This window comes from Solanum lycopersicum, chromosome 2 (assembly GCF_036512215.1).
Source record: "Solanum lycopersicum chromosome 2, SLM_r2.1".
NCBI lineage: Eukaryota > Viridiplantae > Streptophyta > Magnoliopsida > Solanales > Solanaceae > Solanum > Solanum lycopersicum.
In genome coordinates this window covers 28,561,060-28,574,573 of record NC_090801.1, presented here as the reverse complement: position 1 = coordinate 28,574,573, position 13,514 = coordinate 28,561,060, and positions in this window count along the sequence as shown.

Sequence of the window (13,514 nt, the reverse complement as noted above, 5' to 3'; positions counted from 1 at the left end):
TTTAAATTTGCATGAGTGTCATACCCCATCAAAGTAACAGTACATAAACGATACACTTGATCTACAACTACAGAATCCCCGACAGGAGTAGAAACACGTATCGGCAAATCAAGAGACTCACACAATATATCCAGACTAGGAGCAAAATATGTGGACACATAAGAATAAGTAGAGCCTGGATCAAATAATACAGTAGCTGGTCGATGACAAACTGGAATAATACCTGTGATAACAGCATCTGAGGCTTCAGCCTCTGGCCTACCTGGAAAAGCATAACAGTGAGAACGACCTCCATCAGATTGTGAACCTCCACGACCACCACCTCGACCAGAAGGAGAACCACCTCTACCTGAATGAGAACCACCTCTACCATTCTGTGCACCACCCCTAGCTGGAGGTTGTGCAGCCCTGGAAGTCGAAGCCTGAGAACCCTGATGTAAGCCACCACGTCTGGTCCTAGGGCAGTCTCTCACAAAGTGTCCCATATCACCACACTCAAAGCAACCCCTACGAGACGCAGGCTGATGAGAGGAACCTGAATGACCAGAATGCCCTCCACGAACTACAGGTTTAGAAGATGAACCCTGCGAAGTATGTACCGAGCTCGAAGAGTTATGCCCAACGTAACCAGCCTCAGACGCTGGTATAGCAGCATGAATGGGTCTGCTGGACTGAGGGTGATAACCTCTACCTAAGTAACCCCGACTCTTAGGCGGAGCACCACCATAATCACCTGCATAACGAGTCCTCTTGCCCTCTCGCTGCTCAAATCCCTCACGTCGAATCATCTCCAACTCCTTAGCAGCATCTACCACTTTCTGGAATGGAACACCAGAAGCAGCAACTTGAGAAACTCCTAGACGAATTGGAATAATGAGCCCCTTAACAAACCTCCTCACTCTCTCAGCCTCTGTGGGAAGTATCATCGAAGCATGCCTAGCCAAGGCATGAAATTTACCCTCATACTCTGCAACTGACATACCATTTTGCTGCAAACCCTCAAACTCGGCCCTCTTGCGCTCCCTCTCACTACGTGGAACAAATTTGGATAGAAATACCTGAGTAAACTCAGTCCAGGATAGTGGATGAGATCCAGCTGGCCTACTACTAATATAATCCCTCCACCACTGCTTAGCAGAGCCAGTCATCTGAAACGCTGTGTAGTCAACTCCATGAGACTCCACTAATCCAAGATTATGCAACCTCTCATGACAACTAACTATAAACTCATATGCATCCTCAGCTAAGTCACCAGTATAAGTAGGAGGATTCATTAGTCTGAACCTCCCAAACATCTTTTGCTCATCAATAGTCATAGAAGGCCTGTTCACCAAATGTGATGTCATATCTGGAAACTCCATACTATCCAAACGAGGAGCTACAGCGGCAGCTGGCTGAGTCCTGGGAGTCTGAGACTCTGGAGCAACTATCGGATCTGGAGTTTGACCTCCAACGCGGGTCTGTGAGCCATCAGAAGTGACAGGCAAAGCTCCTGCCTGGGCCATCCCCTCTAGGATTCCTAACATACGAGCCAGGGTATCTTGAAGCACTGGGGGGACAACAGTACTGGTTGGAGCCTGAGCTGGCCCATCCCCCTCGACACGATCTTGCACATTCCCATGAATAACCTCTGCATCAGGAGGTACGGTCCTATCACGACCCTGGGTAGCTACTGGTACTTGACCATCCACAGGTGCTGCAACACGGCCCCTACCCCGACCTCGAGCTCGTCTCCTACCTCTACCTCGGACAGTGTTCCCAGAAGCAGGCGCAGGAATAGAATCCTGACCACCACTCGCCGATGTACGATTCCTCGCCATCTGAGAGAGAATGAGATATCAAGATTAGAATTTCTACAAGGTCAAGTGTGCACGATAATGAATAAAAGAACAGAATATTTCCTAAATGTCCTATAGCCTCTCGAAGATAGGTATGGACGTCTTCATACCGATCCGCAAGACTCTACTAGACATTGCTCTTGTACTCTTGAGACCGATGAACCTAGCGCTCTGATACCAAATTTGTCACGACCCAAAATCACGAGTCGTGATGGCACCTATATTCCCAACCAATAGGTAAGCCAACCAACATATTTTTTTTATAAACTTAACTAACAAAGAAGTGAAAAGACAACAATTTCCAAATCTCCAACACTGAGTTCTTATAAGTACGAATGCGAAAAACTGAAAAAAAGTACTACCCAAGAAATGGTGTCATGAGTACAAGAGCTTCTAAAATACGATGCAAGTCTGAAACTAAAAGACAAATCTAACGTAAGGGATATCCTGTCTGAATACTGAATAACAGAATAAATAAAAGATAGAGGGAGGTGTGGGCCACGGAACAGCCAAGCAGCTCACCACAACTCCAAGAACTTCAAGCCGGACTCAATTTGCTTCACGAGATGTGCTCCTACTCGGAATCGAATCTGCACCACAAAGAGTGCAACAAGCGTAGTATGAGTACGAAACCACGTGTACCCAGTATGTCTCATTGACCGACAACGAAGAAGTAGTGACGGGAGTTTATATAAGAAAATAAGTTCTTAAATTATACAAGTATATATATATTACACTCACTATTTAAGTTTCATAAATAAAGGAAATCAACATTTAATATTTTCCAAACACCAAACGAAACATATAGTCATCAAGAATGAATGATGGGATGAAATGCAATGCAATATGATGCCATGTAATGATATGTCTCAGAATACCCAGTACTCACTCAACCGTATATACATGATACTCCTCGGAAATACATCGAGAGTTCATGACCCATGGGGGACTCGCGAGGTCCATATACCGACACGGACGATCTCCACGTGTCTGTGCGGACGATCTCAACGCACTATCATAATATAAAACAATTTTCGCACGGACGGTCTCCACGTGCCCAAATTACAATCTTAACATCTCACCATTCCCAGCACGGACGATCTCCACGTGCCCAACTTATACTCAGTCTCATCTCGATGCATGTGCACAATATTGTTTCAATAGAAGGAATGATGATGCATCTCAATCAATCAATATGAATATAATACATAACCACCTCAATTATCTCAACTATACGGGTGAAATAAATAAAACACAATCACACAAGGAATTCAAGTCAATAATATATCAGCTAATGCCCATGTGCTTTGGCATTCTCAAATTTCAATCCACATTCTATAATAGTATTTTCCTTTTTATAACACCGGTACTCGTACCAATGCCCGTCACACCATTGATACGAGACCACCATCTTTCCCCCTTACCCCTTTGTCTATTTTCATTTTTAATTTTTAATTAGGAAAACTTCCTTCAACAAGTCTAAAAGCCTTAACATACCTTAAATGTCGAACCTCCTTCCACGAATCTTCAAAAATTTTCCTCCTTTTTGCAAAGGTTTGGAACGTTCTCAATCTATCAAATGTGTAATATCCGCAAACAAGTGAGTTCATAGATACACATATTACTATAGGTCTAGCCTAAATTCAAACTCACGCCAATCTATAACCAAATTCCTAACTCTAATGTTAAGTGAAAATTATAAAATTTCAAACTTAAATTTAAGCCTTAATTCTCCTCATATCATGAATCCAATAACATTCATGTTCTATAATACGATACCCATAAAACACTTTGCTAACTATACTCATATCTTAACCTTATGAGTAATACTATAAGAAAACTCTCAAGTTTTAAGCTAATACTTAATTATTTTAAGCAACTTTACCCACAAAAATAATAAGATAATACTTAAATGGAACTATGCAGATTCCACTCATGCAGACAATTGCTGCCAATGATCACTCAATTCCCTATACTACACTTTATCATTATTTAATGATTTTCCTTAGTTAACATAAACATTTTTTTTTTCCTACTTTAACCCAACAATATTATAACTTGTTGTATTTCACCCTCTTTTTCTTTTTCAATCCCAAGAATCACCACGTTTCACTATGACTCACCAAAAATTTGTCACATTAATTAAACCTCAAAAGAAATCAGTCACTCATCTAGTATCACTATTTAATTCAACAAATTTCTTCAAACCTATCATAACCGACCCTTCGTGATAACAGTTTCATAATAAAACAAAAACTTGAATCACCTTCTAATAAACTAAAATAAAATATTACTATACCCCCGTCAGATGCATTGCACAAATTACATATACAAGTGATGAAATTGGAGTGCTTACCAGGAAATCACCGTAACCCAGCAGCAGTTTGTACCCCTCGACCTAATATCACGTATTGGTTTTATTTTGTATTATCATTATTATTATTCTTTTACTTATTTACTTTCATACATGGGTTAAGTGGTAACTATTAATTAGGAATGTGACCCATTAACTATTCAATTCTAATACTCATAGTTATTAAATGGTTTAAAATACCCCTTTAAATTTTCAAAAGGAGTCAAACTAGTCCTAGTTTTCAAAACGACCTAGCGGGTCGTTACAATTTTTGTAGTCGTAAATGAATGAATATTTGTTGAAAGGTAACTAATGGTTGTTTGAGTTGTTCCATGGTTGAAACGTCCGGGTACGACTCCCCTAGGACCAACCAATGTCCCTTTAGGAAGACCTTTGCAGTTTGATGCAACACTACCAAGCAGTGTGCATCGACGGGATAGAAAACGACCTGTGTGTGGATTGACGGGACATCGATGCAAGCTTCATCCCACACTTAGTCTAGTGGAGAAGGTCCCTTCACCTGCATAGTTCTTGAAATCATCGATGGAATGTATAAGTGCATGCTACGGTCCGTGTGTGGATCGATGAGGCGTTGATTCCACCATCGTCCCGCACTTAGAAAAATGAAGAAAATCCCCTCCTGCAGAAGTCTCTGACCGAGCTTATGGATGTACCGCACGGACCTCATGTGGTCAAACAGTCCATTGATCGAGGTGTCGTCGATGAGGTCTGCATATTCCTGCATGTTTTAAATTAAATTCATTTTAGTAATTAAGTGATTTAGGGGTGATTGGGAATTATAGGAAGACTAATTAAGTTGATCTAGTCCTCCTATAAATACCCTCAACCCTCATTATCCTAAAGACAACTCTCAAAATAAATTCTCTTCCTTCTCTCTTATTTATTTCTCTACATGAACTCACCATTGAAGGCAAACAAGAACTAGGGTTTGCGGGATGGAAAAGTAGCGATTATTCATAAAATTGTTGAGAAACATTAAGGTATGAGTTTTATTCACCTTTGAGATCCTTTCCGCAAAGGGTTCTTTCAAAATATATTTCAAAAAGTTGAGTTTTCTTATGGGTTTCATTCAATTACAAAATTAAAGTTATGTATTGAGTTGTTATTGAATTTTTTGGGTTATATTGAGTATATTAACATGTAATTAAACTTTTTATGGTAATTGTTGATGTTGTGGTCTAAATTGACGACTATGATCCTCTATCCCTAACCCTAGGTAGTGATCTTGACCTATATTCTACTGTGATAATTTAATTGAGTGGGTTGTTGATTGGAATAGTATCTTGTGGTGCTATTCTTATTGAATTAAGATGAATTATAGGCCTATTATGCTAGTTAGTGAGATTTGATTTAGGATTATGAATAATAATGTGAAATTATCCTATGTACCTTTTCTCAAGTTGTGATCTAAATATGAATTGTATTATAGAGATACAAATGGACTTGTTATCTTATTGCTTATCATTGTGTGATGAAGCTACTCCCCAAGTTGGGTTGAGCTATGGGTTGATGGTAAAACCTTGATAATAGACTATGATGAAGACTTTGTAAGTGTTAGAATTTCTATGTTTACTTCCAGTTGTGATTAATTGTTGTAAATTCATAATATTACATTTGGAGTATGCCTTATACTAGGATAATAGGGTGGTATGATGTTGAATTGAAATGTCTTGACTAAGTTGTGAGGTTGATTAACGTGTATAGGCTATAAGGATGGTGAAAACTATCATTGTGCCTTATTATGCTATAAAATGTTAAAATGTTAACCTCACTTATATGAATTGTGATGGAAAGACATAGACTCATACAATTCTTATTGAACTATTGATGATGATCATTGTACAAGGGGTAGACCCTATGGCCTAAATTAAGTTATGATTGATAGTTAAAGTCTTAAAGACATTTCAAAAAGGGACTCTAGCGTAGCACCAAGTGAACTAGATAGAGTAGTGTCCCTTCCCACATAGGGAAGGTAGGAACACTACATAAATCATCAGATCGGAGACTATTAATGTCTGGCGCATAAAGAGGGTCCCAACTAAGTCTCCTTGTTCTTGAACTATGTTACCCCCATATGAAAACTAGTTAGTGCATTCACGTACTTACTATGCTTCATGTTTTGGTACTACCTTGGCAAGTAGTCAGCCTTTTTTTTGTGTAGGGTAGTATGAAACGGATTCCATACTAGCTCATGTTGTGTATGTCGGTTAGGGAAAGATGTCCCCGAAATGGTAAAACAAATTAAAGGACTTTAATTCTAACTTGAATAGCCGAAGGCAATCTAGCTTAGTCTAGGTAGTGGTATGGGACTTTACCTATACATTGCACTAGCTAGCCTTGATGGGAATCTTAGGAGGAGGTTCTTATATATGTTTATGTTATGATAATATATGATGTATATAAATTGACCATGGCACATTGTTTATTTTATATAATGATTTGTTCATTTATGGATTTTCCTTAGATTATAATGATATTATTTGATGAAATGCAAGTCTAATTGCCATTATATGTAAAGTTGGATATTTGTCATGCTTTCTGGTTGGGGATACTTGATTGAGTAACGTTATGGGTCTTTGCTTGGTCATTGCACTTGTTGACTTGATAAGGACTTGTGAGTAGTTTTCTTCCTTATTTTGATATGTTTGCCTCTTATTTATTCTTGTGGTATTATTCCTTGGTGTTAGGGTTGTCGTAAATTATGGTTTAAAGTATAATGGAATAAGCAATACTTGTATGATAGTAAGCATGTTGGGTGATGGATATGGCTTACCTGACTTTGCATTAAGTCCCTAAAGGGGTAAAAATGGCATGTTTTTGATAAAAAGTCCCCTTTGACATGTTTTTCTTGTGTATGTGCATAACATGTCATAATTTGCACATATGGAGTACTAACCCAATTTCCTTCCTTATTCCCAAAAATTTTAGGTTCTGGTCGTTGAGGAGTTTGGGAGGCGACATTATTGAAGGCTTGGGTTCTTCCTTTCATCCAAGTAGGGTAGGTCCTCAACTTTTGAGGTCAATAGCATGTTCTAGCTTTGGATTTTGTGATGACATTATTGAATCCATCATTTCTTTACTTGTAATTTGAATATTGTAATTACGTATGACCTATACATGGTCTTGTTAAATTGACGTAAGGGCTATGCCCATATTAAGATATTCATTTAGATGGTATGAGATGAGACAATCATTGGGGTTATTTCAATATTCTTATATATTTATGTGCAATAAAAGTAGAAGGCTATGTAACCTTCCTGTATGAAGGGTCTATGTATACTCTATATGAATATATATATGTGTATGAAAAGGTGTATGTAAACCTTCAAGTACTGATAATGAAAGTTTATATTTTTCTGCATTTCACAGCTTATGAATGTAATGACATGAAACTAAGAGGCTAGTCTTAGTCCTTAAAAAAGATAACGACACCGGTTACGTCTAGGGGGTAAACCCGGATGTGACAAACTTTGTATCAGATCATGATGTTGAATATCTATGTTTTTCTCTTTACCACGTCTATGTAGGTTTGTATTTATAATTGTGAATCGCACTACACTTACGAGTAGGAACCTATATGATGCTTAGGAATCACTGTCTTTCTTGGAAATCTAGTATTGTGCCAATAGAGTATACTTATGATGTTATTTTGCATTTAATCCTAGTGTTGTTCTTATAAGAAGCATGTAAACTCAATGGAATGGGGCTCGAATACGTTAGGAGGAAGTTGCTAATGCGGGAGCTTCTACTTATGATGACCAAGTCCCTCCACTAGAGGAAAATGCTAATGTTGATCAAGCCCCGGCTAACCCTCCACCTATGATGGAGGATGATATGAGGGATATTCTTGCCCAAATGGATCAAGGCATGACTACTCAAGCACAAGACACAACGGTTCAAGAACAAGCTATGACATCTCAAGCCAATCGGGATGTTGTTCCCCGTTCTCATCAACAAGTCACTACTATGGCTTCCGGTCAAAGGGACTTCACTCGGATGAACCCTCCTACTTTCTATGGGTCTATGGTTTATGAAGACCCCTAAGAATTACTCAGTGATGTCTACAAGGTACTATATGTTACGGGGGTGTTGTCAACTGAGAAGGCCTAGATGGCAGCATATAACCTCAAGGATGTGGCTCAACTTGGTATGTGCAATGGAGAGATAATAGGACGTTAAGGAGTGTTCCGCTGACATGGGAGATCCTTAAGGCAGTTTTTCTAGATCAGTTCTTCCCTAGGTAAAAGAGGGAGGAGGAAGTGACGGAGTTCATCAATCTAACCAAGGAGGGAAGAGTGTCCATGAGTACTCTTTGGAATTCACTAAGTTGTCCAAACTTTCTCCTTTTATTGTCTTCGATCCTAGAGACCAAATGAGCCATTTTGTGACAGGGGTATCGGAGGACTTACAAGAGGAGTGCCAAGTCTGCCATAATACATGACAACATGAACATTTCCTGCCTTATGGTTTATGCAATATGGGTTTTCTAGGCAAGGGCTGAGAGAAAAAGTAGAGATGCTAAGAGAGCAAGGTCATTTGATACAGGTTCTTCAAAGAATAGGCTTGAGATTCAAGATAAGGTGAAATTTAAGAAGCTGGTTTCTTATTGTGTCCCTTCCAAATTCCCAAGAACTAGTGGTCTTAAAAAATTATACTTGCTTATTATGCAAAAATAATGATTTAATAATCATCTAGTCTGGTCACTACTACATCTTTCTTCTTTGATTAGTTACCCTAACAGCGCCTCAACTTTGTTTACTCCCCTAAACGGCCTTCTCTGCCTACCGGTTTCAACCTTAGGATGGCATAGTCTGGGCATACTTGTTCGAAGAATATTTCTGTAGCAATTATTTACAGCAAGATGTAAAAATTTATATATACTAACAACAAAGCATAAAATAACAGCAAAAAATAAAATTAACAAAATAAAAATAGAAAATCCTTTTGAAAAAATAATTACTGTAATAGACAATAATGACTATAGCTATAAAGAAATTGATATAGAAGAAGATTTAGAGATAGTAAAAGAAAGATTAAGCACTTCAAGCGTACCAAATACATTGACAAGAGCTACCTCATCAAGGATGAGTACATCTAAAAGAAAATATGAAATTCCACAAAGTCTATTAGATAAAGAAGAAATAACACCATATCATTATTTCATAACAGGAATAATAGACCAAAGAAAATATAAAATATTAATAAATACAAGACAAGAAGAAAATTATATAACAGGAGAGTTAGTATTAGAAGAAGACATTATAAGAACAGGACATACATGCCCTGGACTACCTAGTGAGATAGTAAACACGAATGAAGAAACAACAGAAAAAGAAATAATTATAGGAGGAATACTCTTAATAATACAATTCAAAATATACCAAGGAGATCATAATATTACATTAGGAATAAAATGGTTAGAAAAAGTTAAACCATACAACATAGAAAATGAACAATTAACAATAACTTGTCAAAATAAGAAAATAATTATAAAAAGGACAAAATGATTAATGAAAATATTTATACTTGCAAAAATTATAGTAGAAGGATATTACAACAGATATTATACACCTATGATAGATACAGGAGCAGAAGCGAATATATGTAAATATAATTGCCTGCCAGAAGATAAATGGGAAAAATTAAAAACACCTATGGTAGTAACGGGATTTAACAATGAAGGAAGTATGATTAAATACAAAGCAAAAAATATAAAAATACAAATATGGGATAAAATACTAACAATAGAAGAAATGTATAATTTTGAATTTACTACAAAAGATATGTTATTAGGAATGCCATTTTTAGATAAATATTATCCACACATAATAACAAAAACACATTGGTGGCTTACTACACCATGCGGAAATAAGATAGGAGCAAAAAGAGTAAATAATAAACAACGAAAAACTATACTTTTTTTTTTACTTATTCGATTTGTACGTATGGTATGACATTATCTTCTCCTTGACATTTTGAACATATATGGTCGGGGTATTTTTGTCCAATAATTTTACAATATCTGGTCAATAATTCTTCCGAAATAAACCCTTTCCTTAATGCTCTTGTTGTTGGTTTTTGCTCTGGCTTGAGTAGACTAAGTATCCATTGGCGTATCTCTTCCATATCTTGTTCTCTGGTTTCTTTAGAATTTTAATATATCATAACTTGCTCTCGTACATAATAGCTCCATACTGAGTTTCCGTTTAAATAATTGTTAGTTAGTTCATTTAGGATAGTTGCTATTCCTATAACTCTTTTGTTGGCGTAGAATTCTTGTATCTCAATCTTTTGTATTTCTTGTTGTATTCCGATATCTTCTGGAATTATCATATCTCTGGTCAAACCAATTTTTATAACTTGTATAATTGGTTTTATCTCATCAAATAATATCTCTGCTGGTGCTGAATAAAACTTTATATAAAACAATGTTCCTTTAGTAATTTTTTTATAGTTCATAAAGGCTTTGTATAGCTCTGGTATGGTAGATATTTCATCTCCTGTTTGGGTATAAACTGTATTAAGTAATCCATAACTATAACATGTTTTTACTAGATTTGCATTGGTGCTCGGTTGTGCTATTAGCTCCTCTATTTATACACAAAATTTACAAACTTTTGGCCAAGAGTGGCCGACACATACTTTACACATGGCCTCTCTTTATTCGGCCGACACAAGAAAACAAAATACTTACTATTACTACTTTATATAATTGGCCGACAAACTTTTTACATGATTGGCCGACAAACTATTTACTTTACGACTTTTATACAATTTGACGCAACACGACAAAAATAAAATTATTTCTTTCTACATATGGCTGATATTCAGCCGACACAGAATTTTAACAAAATAAAATACAAATACTTTTTTTTTTTTACTTATTCGATTTGTACGTCTGGTATGACATTATCTTCTCCTTGACATTTTGAACATATATGGTCGGGGTATTTTTGTCCAATAATTTTACAATATCTGGTCAATAATTCTTCCGAAATAAACCCTTTCCTTAATGCTCTTGTTGTTGGTTTTTGCTCTGGCTTGAGTAGACTAAGTATCCATTGGCGTATCTCTTCCATATCTTGTTCTCTGGTTTCTTTAGAATTTTAATATATCATAACTTGCTCTCGTACATAATAGCTCCATACTGAGTTTCCGTTTAAATAATTGTTAGTTAGTTCATTTAGGATAGTTGCTATTCCTATAACTCTTTTGTTGGCGTAGAATTCTGGTACCTCAATCTTTTGTATTTCTTGTTGTATTCCGATATCTTCTGGAATTATCATATCTCTGGTCAAACCAATTTTTATAACTTGTATAATTGGTTTTATCTCATCAAATAATATCTCTGCTGGTGCTGAATAAAACTTTATATAAAACAATGTTCCTTTAGTAATTCTTTTATAGTTCATAAAGGCTTTGTATAGCTCTGGTATGGTAGATATTTCATCTCCTGTTTGGGTATAAACTGTATTAAGTAATCCATAACTATAACATGTTTTTACTAGATTTGCATTGGTGCCCGGTTGTGCTATTAACTTATTATATCCTTGTAGCTTTTGGGTTATAAAATCAGTATTAGGGTCTTTGGTAGTTGGAGATCTAGGTGTTGAGTTTTAAATAATTTTGGATTTTATAAAGGTTTTCAATATATGAGCGGGTTATGTGGTTGTAGGCTTTTTTATCTTGGTTTAAACTTTCTGAGTAAGTATGTATTTGTGGTGGTATAAATAATGAGTCTTTTTGGTTCTTTGGAATAAATGGTTTATCGAAGATTTTGTTCATATTTAAATTTGTATATCTTATCCCACTAGCTCCTTTTGTTGTAGATGTGCTTGCTGTAGCTGCATTTAAACAAACATTGTCATGGGTTTTATGGAGTTTCCCAACGTCTCCTTCTAGTTCTGGCTTTTTACCGTCTGCCGAACGACGTAGCTCCGCATTTTTAGAGTCATGCTGCTGACTTGTAGATTCTTCCTTTTCTTCTAGCTTTTGAATTCTCAATCCCATACTGTCCACTTTTGTACAAAGTGTAGTTAGGGTTTTGAGTATGTTTTCCATAACATTATCTTGTCCTGGCTGTGTAACTCTGTCTTGATAAATAGTCTGCAATCATATTTTTGTCAGTTTTTATTACCTCAATTGTAAATGTAAAATTTAGTATGTTTAATACTAGTCTCCTTATTTCTTTTGTTGTAACTGAATCATCTAATTTTTTCGTTATCCACCATTTTACTTGTGTGTTATCTGTTCTTACAATAAATTTATTGTAAACAATATATGGTTCAAATGCTAATAAACATTTATATAATGCGAATAATTCTTTTCTATATATTTCCCATTTTATTTGTGCATCTGTATAAGATCCTGAATAATATCTACAATGGTGTTCTATTTTTTCTTTTTCATATTTGTATTTTAAAACTCCTCCATAACTATGATCACTTGAATCTGTTTCGACAATATAAGTAAATGTTTTATTTTCATCAGGAAAATATAGTTTTGGTAGTTTTTTACATAAATTCTTAATATTTCTTATATGTTTTTTATCTTTATCATCAAAATGATATTCTACATCTTTTTTAAGTTTTTTATGTAATGGTTTTAGATGTTCTGCTAATTTTGGTATATATTCTCTTACCTGATTTACTAATCCTAGAAAGGATTGTAATTTCTTTTTTGTATCTATATTTTCATCAATAGTAATTATTTTTTGTACTATATGTGTTTGCATTTTTATTCCATTTTTATCTATTTGTATTCCTAGAAATTCTATTTGTGATTTCATAATTTCTGCTTTTCTTTTACTCAAACTTATACCTGCATTTTTTACTATATGTATAAATTTTTCCAATAATCTTATATGTTCATCTTGTGTTCTAGAATATAATAATATGTCATCTATATATACAATACAGTTTTCTAGCTGGTTAAAACAGTTATCCATAAAATGTTGGAATCTACCTGGTGCATTTTTATATCCAAAAGGTAAAACATTCCATTCATAGAAACCTTGCGGTACTGTGAATGCTGTTAATTGTTTATATTCTTCTTCTAGTTTTAGGTGGTAAAATCATGATTTGCAGTCAAATTTACTGAAATAATTATATCCTTGTATTTGTCTTATTTTTAGTATTTTGTTTGGTATTGGATAATTGTATGTTTTGGTTTTAGCATTTAGATTACGATAATCTATGACCATTCTACTTTTACCTCTTTTTTGTTCACTATGTTTTATTACTATAAATGCTGGACTTGTATGTTTACTATTGCTTTTTTGTATGTAATTATTTTCTAACAAT